Below are 10886 nucleotides of genomic sequence, written 5' to 3'. Positions count from 1 at the left end.
TAAATTATCCTATTTATACTAGACTAGCTACTAGGGTTTACATGAGTAAGTAATTGATACATAAATCCACTTCCGGGGCCCGCTTGGTGTGTATTTGGGCTGAGCTTGATCTATCCATGAGCTGAGGCTTCTTTTGGAGTTGAACGCCAAGTTGTAACGTGTTTTGGGCGTTCAACTCCGGGTCGTGACGTGTTTCTGGCGTTTTACTGCAGACAGCAACATGGAACTGGCGTTGAGCGCCAGTTTACGTTGTCAATTCCCGAATAAAGTATGGACTATTATATATTGCTGGAAAGCTCTGGATGTCTACTTTTCAACGCGGTTGAGATCTCACCATTTGGAGTTCTGTAACTCCAGAAAATCTATTTCGAGTGCAGGGAGGTCAGATTCCAACAGCATCAGTAGTCCTTTGTCAGCCTCCTATCAGAGTTTTGCTCAAGTCCCTCAATTTCAGCCAGAAATTACCTGAAATCACAGAAAAACACACAAACTCATAGTAAAGTCCAGAAATGTGAATTTAACATAAAAACTAATGAAAACATCCCTAAAAGTAGCTTGAACTTACTAAAAACTACCTAAAAATAATGCCAAAAAGCGTATAAATTATTCGCTCATCAGGTTTACAGAAATAAGTCTAAGTGCAGAAATCCACTTCCGGGGCCCACTTGGTGTGTGCTTGGGCTGAGCTTGAGCTTTACACGTTGAGAGGCTTCTCTTGGAGTTAAACGCCAAGTTCTAACATGATTTTGGCGTTTAACTCTAGTTCGTGACGTGTTTCTGGCTTTTTACTCCAGAATGCAGCATGGAGCTGGCGTTAAATGCCAGTTTGCATCATCTAAACTCGAACAAAGTATGGACCATTATATATTGCTGGAAAGCCCTGGACATCTACTTTCCAACGCCGTTGAGAGCGCTCCATTTGAAGTTCTATAGCTCCAGAAAATCCATCTCGAGTTCAGGGAGGCCAGAATCCAACAATATCAGCAATCCTTTGTCAGCCTCCTATCAGACTTTTGCTCAGGTCACTCAATTTTAGCCAGAAAATACCTGAAATCACAGAAAAATACATAAACTCATAGTAAAGTCCAGAAATGTGAATTTTGCATAAAAACTAATGAAAACATCCCTAAAAGTTGCTAGATCCTACTAAAAACTACCTAAAAACAATGCCAAAAAGCGTATAAATTATCCGCTCATCACAACACCAAACTTAAATTGTTGCTTGTCCCCAAGCAACTAAAAATAAAAAAGGATAAAAAGAAGAGAATATACTATAAATCTCAAACTATCATTGAATATTAGTTCTAATTAGATGAGCGGGACTTGTAGCTTTTTGCTTCTGAACAGTTTTGGCATCTCACTTTTTCCTTTCAAGTTCAGAATGATTGGCATCTATAGGAACTCAGAGTTCAGATAGTGTTATTAATTCTCCTAGTTAAGTATGTTGATTCTTGAATACAGCTACTTTTATGAGTCTTGGCCGTCGCCCTAAGCACTTTGTTTTCTAGTATTACCACCGAATACATAAATGCCACAGAGACATGACTAGGTGAACCTTTTCAGATTGTGACTAAGCTTTGCTAAAGCCCCAGTTAGAATGTCCAGAGCTCTTAAGCACACTCTTTTTGCTTTGGATCATAACTTTAACCACTCAGTCTCAAGCTTTTCACTTGGACCTGCATGCCACAAGCACATGGTTAGGGACAGCTTGATTTAGCCGCTTAGGCCTGGATTTTATTTCCTTGGGCCCTCCTATCCATTGATGCTCAAAGCCTTGGATCCTTTTTACCCTTGCCTTTTGGTTTTAAGGGCTATTGGCTTTTTCTGTTTGCTTTTTCTTTTTTTTATATATTTTTTCGCCACTTTTTTTTCGCAAGCTTAGTTTTTCACTGCTTTTTCTTGCTTCAAGAATCAATTTTATGATTTTTCAGATTATCAATAACATTTCTCTTTTTCATCATTCTTTCAAGAGCCAATAATTTTAACATTCATAAACAACAAGATAAAAAATATGCACTGTTCACGCATTCATTCAGAAAACAAAAAGTATTGTCACCACATCAATATAATTAAACTAAATTCAAGGTTGAATTCGAAACTCATGTACTTCTTGTTCTTTTGTATTAGAAACATTTTTTCATTTAAGAGAGGTGAATGATTCATGGAATTATTTATAGCCTTAAGACAAAGACACTAGACACTAACGATCATGTAATAGAGACACAAACATAGATAAACATGAAGCATAAGATCAAAAAACAGAGAGATAAGAACAAGGAAGTTAAGGAATGAGTCCACCTTAGTGATGGTGGCGCCTTTTTCTTGAAGGACCAATGATGTCCTTGAGCTCCTCTATGTCTCTTCCTTACCTCTGTTGCTTGATCCCTAGTGATTTTGGTGCTCCTATCCTTAGTTGCTCCCAATAATTGTGTGGAGGAAAATGTATCCCCTGAGTTATTTCAGGGATTTCTTGATGAGAGAATTCCTCATGCTCTTGTTGAGGTCCATGTTTGGGCTCTCTTGATGTGCAGTCAAATGCTCTACTACTGAGCTATAGACCCTTGAGATGAATCTCTCCATCTTCCATGACTCGGAGGTGGAAGCTTTTGTCTTTCCTTTCCTCTTTCTAGAGGTTTCTCCGGCCTTAGGTGCCACAGATGGTAATGGAAAAACAAAAAAAAAAGCTATGCTTTTACCACACCAAACTTAGAATGTTGCTCACCCTCGAGCAAAGGAAGAAAGAATAGAAGAAGAAGAAGAAGATATGGGGGAGAGGGAGAGAGGTTTATGGTTCGGTCATGTAGGGTGGGTTTGGGTGGGAAAGAAATTTTGAATTTGAAGGTAGGTGGGGTTTATGGGGAAGAGTGGGTGGATGTGATTGGTGAAAGGGTAATGGAGAAGAGAGATTGAGGTGATATAGTGTTATTGGATTGTGTGAAGAAGAGAGAAGTGTGGTTGAGGTAGGTGGGAATTTTGTAGGGTCCACAAATCCTGAGGTGATCCTGTGGGGTTCACAGACCCTGAGGTGTCAAGGATTTATCATCCCTGCACCAATTAGGTGTGTAAAACGCCCTCTGCATGCAATCCTGGCGTTTAACGCCAGACTAAAGCTTGTTTCTGGCGTTAAACGCCCAAATGTAGCATGTTTATGGTGTTTAACGCCAGCCTGATACTTGTTGTTGGCGTTAAACGCCAGCTTTCCTCAGGGTGCAATCCTAGTGTTTAAACACCAGATTGCTGCTTGTTTTTGGCGTTCAATGCCAGATTCATGCTCTGTTCTGGCGTTGAACGTCAGCCAGATTCTCTTTAATGGTGTTTAAATGCCAGTAAGCTCTTCCTCTAGGGTGTGCTTTTTCTTCTACTATTTTTGATTCTGTTTTTAATTTTTGCAATTGTTTTGTGATTCCTCATGATCATAAACTTAATAAAACATAAAAGAACAATAGAAATATAGATAAATAAAAATTGGATTGCCTCCCAATAAGCGCTTCTTTAATGTCAATAGCTTGATAGTGAGCTCTCATGGAGCTTCACAGATTATTAGAGCATTGTTGGGACCTTCCAACACCAAACTTAGAGTTTGAATGTAGGGGTTCAACACCAAACTTAGAGTTTGGTTGTGGCCTCCCAACACCAAACTTAGAGTTTGACTGTGGGGGCTTTGTTTAACTCTGTATTGAGAGAAGCTTTTCATGCTTCTTCTCCATGTTTACAGAAGGATAACCTTGAGCTTTAAACACAAGGTAGTCTCCATTCAATTGAAGGACTAGTTCACCTCTGTCAACATCAATCACAGCTCCTGCTGTGGCTAGGAAGGGTCTTCCAAGGATGATGCATTCATCCTCCTCCTTCCCAGTGTCTAGGATTATGAAATCAGCAGGGATGTAAAGGCCTTTAACCTTCACTAGCACGTCTTCTACCAATCCATAAGCTTGTTTTATTGACTTGTCTTCCATCTCTAATGAGATTGTGGCAGGCTATACCTCAAAGATCCCCAGCTTCTTCATTATAGAGAGTGGCATAAGATTTATACATGACCCCAGGTCACACAGGGCCTTCTCAAAGGTCATGGTGCATATGGTACAGGGTATTAAGAACTTACCAGGATCTTGTTTCTTTTGAGGTAGAGCTTGCTGAACCCATGTATCTAGTTCACTAATGAGCAAGGGAGGTTCACCTTTCCAAGTCTCATTACCAAACAACTTGGCATTCAGCTTTATGATGGCTCCTAAATATTGAGCAACTTGCTCTGCAGTTACATCTTCATCCTCTTCAGAGGAAGAATAGTTCTCAGAGCTCATGAATGGTAAAAGGAGGTTCAATAGAATCTCTATGATCTCTATATGAGCCTCAGATTCCTTTAGATCCTCAATAGGGAACTCTTTCTTATCTAGGAGACATCCCATGAGGTCTACCTCATTGAGATTCACGTCCTCCCCTTCCTCTCTAGGTTCGGCCATGTTGATTATATCAATGGCCTTGCACTCTCTTTTTGGATTCTCTTCTGTATTGCTTGGGAGAGTACTAGGAGGAGTTTCAGTGATTTTCTTACTCAGCTAGCCCACTTGTGCCTCCAAATTTCTAATGGAGGACCTTGTTTCACTCATGAAACTTAAAGTGGCCTTAGACAGATTAGAGACTATGTTTGCTAAGCTAGAGGGACTCTGCTCAGAATTTTCTGTCTGTTGCTGAGAAGATGATGGAGAAGGCTCGCTATTGCTAAGCCTGTTTCATCAACCATTATTAAAGCCTTGTTGAGGCTTTTGTTGATCCTTCCATGAGAAATTTGGATGATTTCTCCATGAGGAATTATAGGTGTTTCCATAAGGTTCACCCATGTAATTTACCTCTGCCATTGCAGGGTTCTCATGATCATAAGCTTCTTCTTCAGAAGATGCCTCTTTAGTACTGTTGGATGCATTTTGCCATCCATTCAGACTTTGAGAAATCATGTTGACTTGCTGAGTCAACATTTTGATCTGAGCCAATATGGCATTCAGAGCATCAATTTCAAGAACTCCCTTCCTCTGAGGCGTCCATTACTCACAGGATTCCTCTCAGAAGTGTTCATGAATTGGTTATTTGTAACCATGTCATTGAGTTCTTGAGCTTCTGCAGGCGTTTTCTTTAGGTGAATGGATCCACCTGTAGAATGGTCCAGTGACATCTTAGAGAACTCAGATAGACCATAATAGAATATATCTATCATGGTCCATTCTAAAAACATGTCAGAAGGACATCTTTTGGTCATCTGCTTGTATCTTTCCCAAGCTTCATAGAGGGATTCACCATCTTTTTGTTTGAAGGTCTGAACATCCACTCTAAGCTTGCTCAACTTTTGAGGAGGAAAGAACTTAGCCAAGAAGGCCGTGACCAGCTTATCCCAGGAGTCCATGCTATCTTTAGGTTGTGAATCCAACCATGTTCTAGCTTTGTCTCTTACAGCAAAAGGGAAAAGCATGAGCCTGTAGACTTCAGGATCTACTCCATTAGTCTTAACAGTCTCACAGATCAGCAAGAACTCAGTTAAAAACTGATAGGGATCTTCTGATGGAAGTCCATGAAACTTGCAGTTCTATTGCATTAGAGCAACTAGTTGAGGCTTCAGCTCAAAATTATTTGCTCCAATGGAAGGGATTGAGATGCTTCTTCCATCAAATTTGGAAGTAGGTGTAGTATAAGCACCAAGCATCCTCCTTGCATTATTATTTTCGGCTGCCATCTCCTCTTCCTTTTTGAAAATTTCTGTAAGGTTGTCTCTGGATTGTTATAATTTAGCTTCTCTTAGTTTCCTCTTCAGAGTCCTTTCAAGTTCAGGATCTGCTTCAACAAGAATATTCTTGTCCTTGCTCCTGCTCATATGAAAAAAGAAGGGAACAGAAAATAATAATAGGGATCCTCTTTACCACAGTAGATAGATTCCTTTATGTTAGTAGAAGAAGAAAAGAATAGAAGAAGAAAAAAAGGAAAATTCAAACTCAGAGAGGAAGAGGGGGTTTGAATTTTATCATGAAGAGAAGTGTTAGTAAATGAATAAATAAATAGAAAGAGATGAGAGAGAGAGAATTTCAAAAATTAATTTTGAAAAAAAGGGTTAGTGATTTTCGAAAATTAAGAGAAGAATTAAAATTAAAATTAAAATTTGAAACAATCAGTTAATTAAAAGAATTTTGAAAAAGAGGGAGGTAATTTTAGAAAATTAGAGAGAGGAAAGTAGTTAGGTGGTTTTGAAAAAGATAAGAAACAAACAAAAATTAAATTAATTAGTTGAAAAAGATTTGAAAATCAATTTTGAAAAGATAAGAAGTTAGAAAAGATTTTTGAAATCAATTTTAAAAAAGATATGATTTGAAAAAGATATTTTGAAAAGATATGATTGAAAAAGATATTTTGGAAAATATTTGATTTTTAAAATTAAAATTGATTACTTGATTAACAAGAAACTAAAAGATATGACTCTAGAATTTAAAGATTGAACCTTTCTTAACAAGAAAGTAACAACTTCAAATTTTTGAATCAATCACATTAATTGTTAGTAAAGTTTTCGAAATTTTGAAATAAACATAAGAAAAAGATTTTGAAAATAAAATTTAAAAAAAAATTTGAAAATAAAAAAAATGAAAAAGATTTGATTTTTGAAAAAGATTTTGAAAAGATAGGATTTTTAAAATTGAAAATTTGACTTGACTTATAAGAAATAGCTAAGTTTTAAAAATTTTTGACTAAGTCAACTCAAATTTTCGAATTTTTGAGTAAAATAAGGAGAAGATATTTTTTTATTTTTAAATTTTTAGTGAGGAGAGAGAAAAACACAAATGTGACCCAAAACATGAAAATTTTGGATCAAAACACTTAATGTATGCAAGAACACTATGAATGTCAAGATGAACACCAAGAACACTTTGAAGATCAAGATGAACATCAAGATTTATTTTTGAAAATTTTCAAGAAAAGAAAAACATGCAATACACCAAACTTAGAAATTTTTAATGCTTAGACACTATGAATGCAAAAATGCACATGAAAAATAACAAAAGATACAAAACAAGAAAATATAAAGATCAAACAAGAAGACTTATCAAGAACAACTTGAAGATCATGAAGAACACATGCATGAATTTTCGAAACATGCAAAAGTTTTAAAAACATACAATTGACACCAAACTTAAAAATTGACACTAGACTCAAACAAGAAACACAAAATATTTTTTATTTTTATGATTTTATTAATTTTTTTGTAAAATTTTTTTTCGAAAATAAATTTTGGAAAAACAAAAAAGAGAAAAAATTTTGAAAGATTTTTGAAAACCTTTTGAAAAGAAAATTACCTAATCTGAGCAACAAGATGAACCGTCAGTTTTCCAAACTCGAACAATCCCCGGCAACGGCGCCAAAAACTTGATAGGCAAAATTGTGATTTACTCTTTTCATAACTCGAATAATTTTTAGTAATGGCTCCAAAAACTTGGTGCACACTACTATGGTTCACTCACATTCCTCACAACTTCGCACAACTAACCAGCAAGCGCACTGGGTCGTCCAACTAATAAACCTTACGTGAGTAAGGGTCGATTCCACGGAGATTGTTGGTATGAAGCAAGCTATAGTCATCTTGTAAATCTCAGTTAGGCTAATTCAAATGATTATAATGGTTTTTGAAAATAATAATAAATAAAGCATAAAATAAAGATAGAGTTATTTATGTAAATCATTGGTGGGAATTTCAGATAAGTGTATGGAGATGCTATGTCCCTGTTGAATCTCTGCTTTCCTACTGCCTCCCTTCAATCCTTCATACTCCTTTCCATGGCAAGCTGTATGTAGGCATCACTGTTGTCAATGGCTACATCCCATCCTCTCAGTGAAAATGGTCCAAATGCTCTGTCACAGCACGGCTAATCATCTGTCGGTTCTCGATCATGTCGGAATAGAATCCATTAATTCTTTTGCGTCTGTCACTATGCCCAACAATCGCGAGTTTGAAGCTCGTCACAGTCATTCAATCCCTGAATCCTACTCAGAATACCACAGACAAGGTTTAGACTTTTCGGATTCTCAAGAATGGCCGCCAAAGGGTTCTAGCTTATACCGCGAAGATTCTGATTAAGGAATCCAAGAGATATTCATTCAATCTTAGGTAGAACGGAGGTGGTTGTCAGGCACATGTTCATAAGGACGGATGATGGTGAGTGTCACAGATCATCACATCCATCAAGTTGAAGTACGAATGATATCTTAGAACAAGAATAAGCTTGAATTGAATAGAAGAATAATAGTAATTGCATTAATTCTCGAGGTACAGCAGAGCTCCACACCTTAATCTATGGTGTGTAGAAACTCCACCGTTGAAAATACATAAGTGATGGTCCAGGAATGGCCAAACAGGCAGCCCCCAAAATGTGATATGAATTCGAAAATAGGGAAAAGGACCCTGTGTACAATAGTAAAAAGTTCTATTTATATTAAACTAGCTACTAGGGTTTACAGAAATAAGTCTAAGTGCAGAAATCCACTTCCGGGGCCCACTTGGTGTGTGCTTGGGCTGAGCTTGAGCTTTACACATGCAGAGGCTTCTCTTGGAGTTAAACGCCAAGTTGTAACATGTTTTTGGCATTTAACTCTAGTTCGTGACGTGTTTCTGGCGTTTTACTCCAGAATGCAGCATGGAGCTGGTGTTGAACGCCAGTTTGTATCATCTAAACTAGAACAAAGTATGGACCATTATATATTTCTGGAAAGCCCTGGATGTCTACTTTCCAAAGCCATTGAGAGCGCGCAATTTAGAGTTCTCTAGCTCCAGAAAATCTATCTCGAGTGCAGGGAGGTCAGAATCCAACAGCATCAGCAGTCCTTTGTCAGCCTCCTATCAAACTTTTGCTCAGGTCCCTCAATTTCAGCAAAAAAATACCTGAAATCACAGAAAAACACACAAACTCATAGTAAAGTCCAGAAATGTGAAATTTGCATAAAAACTAATGAAAACATCCCTAAAAGTAGCTAGATCCTACTAAAAACTACCTAAAAACAATTCCAAAAAGCGTATAAATTATCCGCTCATCACAACACCAAACTTAAATTGTTGCTTGTCCCCAAGCAACTGAAAATCAAATAGGATAAAAAAAAGAGGATATACTATAAATCTCAAACTATCAATGAATATTAGTTCTAATTAGATGAGCAGGACTTGTAGCTTTTTGCTTCTAAATAGTTTTGGCATCTCACTTTTTCCTTTGAAGTTCAGAATGATTGGCATCTATAGGAACTCAGAGTTCAGATAGTTTTATTAATTCTCCTAGTTAAATATGTTGATTCTTGAACACAGCTACTTTTATGAGCCTTGGCCGTGGCGCTAAGCACTTTGTTTTCCAGTATTACCACTGGATACATAAATGTCACAGACACATGACTGGGTGAACCTTTTCAGATTGTGACTAACCTTTGCTAAAGCCCCCAGTTAGAGATGTCCAGAGCTCTTAAGCACACTCTTTTTGCTTTGGATCATAACTTTAACCACTCAGTCTCAAGCTTTTCACTTGGACCTGCATGCCACAAGCACATGGTTAAGGACAGCTTGATTTAGGCGCTTAGGCCTGGATTTTATTTCCTTGGGCCCTCCTATCCATTGATGCTCAAAGCCATGGATCCTTTTTACCCTTGCCTTTTGGTTTTAAGGGCTATTGGCTTTTTCTGCTTGCTTTTTCTTTTTTCTTTTATATATTTTTTTCGCCACTTTTTTTTCTCAAGCTTTGTTTTTCACTGCTTTTTCTTGCTTCAAGAATCAATTTTATGATTTTTCAGATTATCAATAACATTTCTCTTTTTCATCATTCTTTCAAGAGCCAACAATTTTAACATTCATAAACAACAAAATCAAAAATATGCACTGTTCATGCATTCATTCAGAAAACAAAAAGTATTGTCACCACATCAATATAATTAAACTAAATTCAAGGTTGAATTCGAAACTCATGTGCTTCTTGTTCTTTTGTATTAGAAACATTTTTTCATTTAAGAGAGGTGAATGATTCATGGAATTATTCATAGCCTTAAGACAAAGACACTAGACACTAATGATCATGTAATAGAGACACAAACATAGACAAACATGAAGCATAAGATCGAAAAACAGAGAGATAAGAACAAGGAAGTTAAGGAATGAGTCCACCTTAGTGATGGTGGCGCCTTTTTCTTGAAGGACCAATGATGTCCTTGAGCTCCTCTATGTCTCTTCCTTACCTCTGTTGCTTGATCCCTAGTGATTTTGGTGCTCCTATCCTTAGTTGCTCCCAATAATTGTGTGGAGAAAAATGTATCCCCTGAGGTATCTCAGGGATTTCTTGATGAGGAAATTCCTCATGCTCTTGTTGAGGTCCATGTGTGGGCTCTCTTGATGTGCAGTCAAATGCTCTACTACTGAGCTATGGACCCTTGAGATGAATCTCTCCATCTTCCATGACTCGAAGGTGGAAGCTTTTGTCTTTCCTTTCCTCTTTCTAGAGGTTTCTCCGGCCTTAGGTGCCATAGATGGTTATGTAAAAACAAAAAAAGCTATGCTTTTACCACACCAAACTTAGAATGTTGCTCATCCTCGAGCAAAGGAAAAAAGAATAGAAGAAGAAGAAGAAGATATGGGGGAGAGGGAGAGAGGTTTATGGTTCGGTCATGTAGGGTGGGTTTGGGTGGGAAAGAAATTTTGAATTTGAGGGTAGGTGGGGTTTATGGGGAAGAGTGGGTGGATTTGATTGGTGAAGGGGTAATGGAGAAGATAGATTGAGGTGATATAGTGTTATTAGATTGTGTGAAGAAGAGAGAAGTGAGGTTGAGGTAGGTGGGGATCCTGTGGGGTCCACAGATCCTGGAGTGATCCTGTGGGATTCACAGACCAT

At 37.5% G+C, this 10886-nt stretch overlaps 1 non-coding gene across 1 annotated transcript; it reads left to right on the top strand.

The window, feature by feature from the left end:
- The first annotated feature begins 5225 nt into the window (after positions 1 to 5225).
- On the top strand, positions 5226 to 5329 carry LOC127747959 (small nucleolar RNA R71). The gene has a single exon (XR_008009904.1). It is a non-coding gene; the product is annotated as a small nucleolar RNA R71 (small nucleolar RNA).
- The last annotated feature ends 5557 nt before the right edge of the window (positions 5330 to 10886 follow it).

The sequence above is a fragment of the Arachis duranensis genome, chromosome 5 (genome assembly GCF_000817695.3).
Source record: "Arachis duranensis cultivar V14167 chromosome 5, aradu.V14167.gnm2.J7QH, whole genome shotgun sequence".
NCBI classification, from domain to species: Eukaryota; Viridiplantae; Streptophyta; class Magnoliopsida; order Fabales; family Fabaceae; genus Arachis; species Arachis duranensis.
The sequence above is the reverse complement of the archived record's forward strand: the minus strand, read 5'-3'. Positions and strand labels throughout refer to the sequence as shown.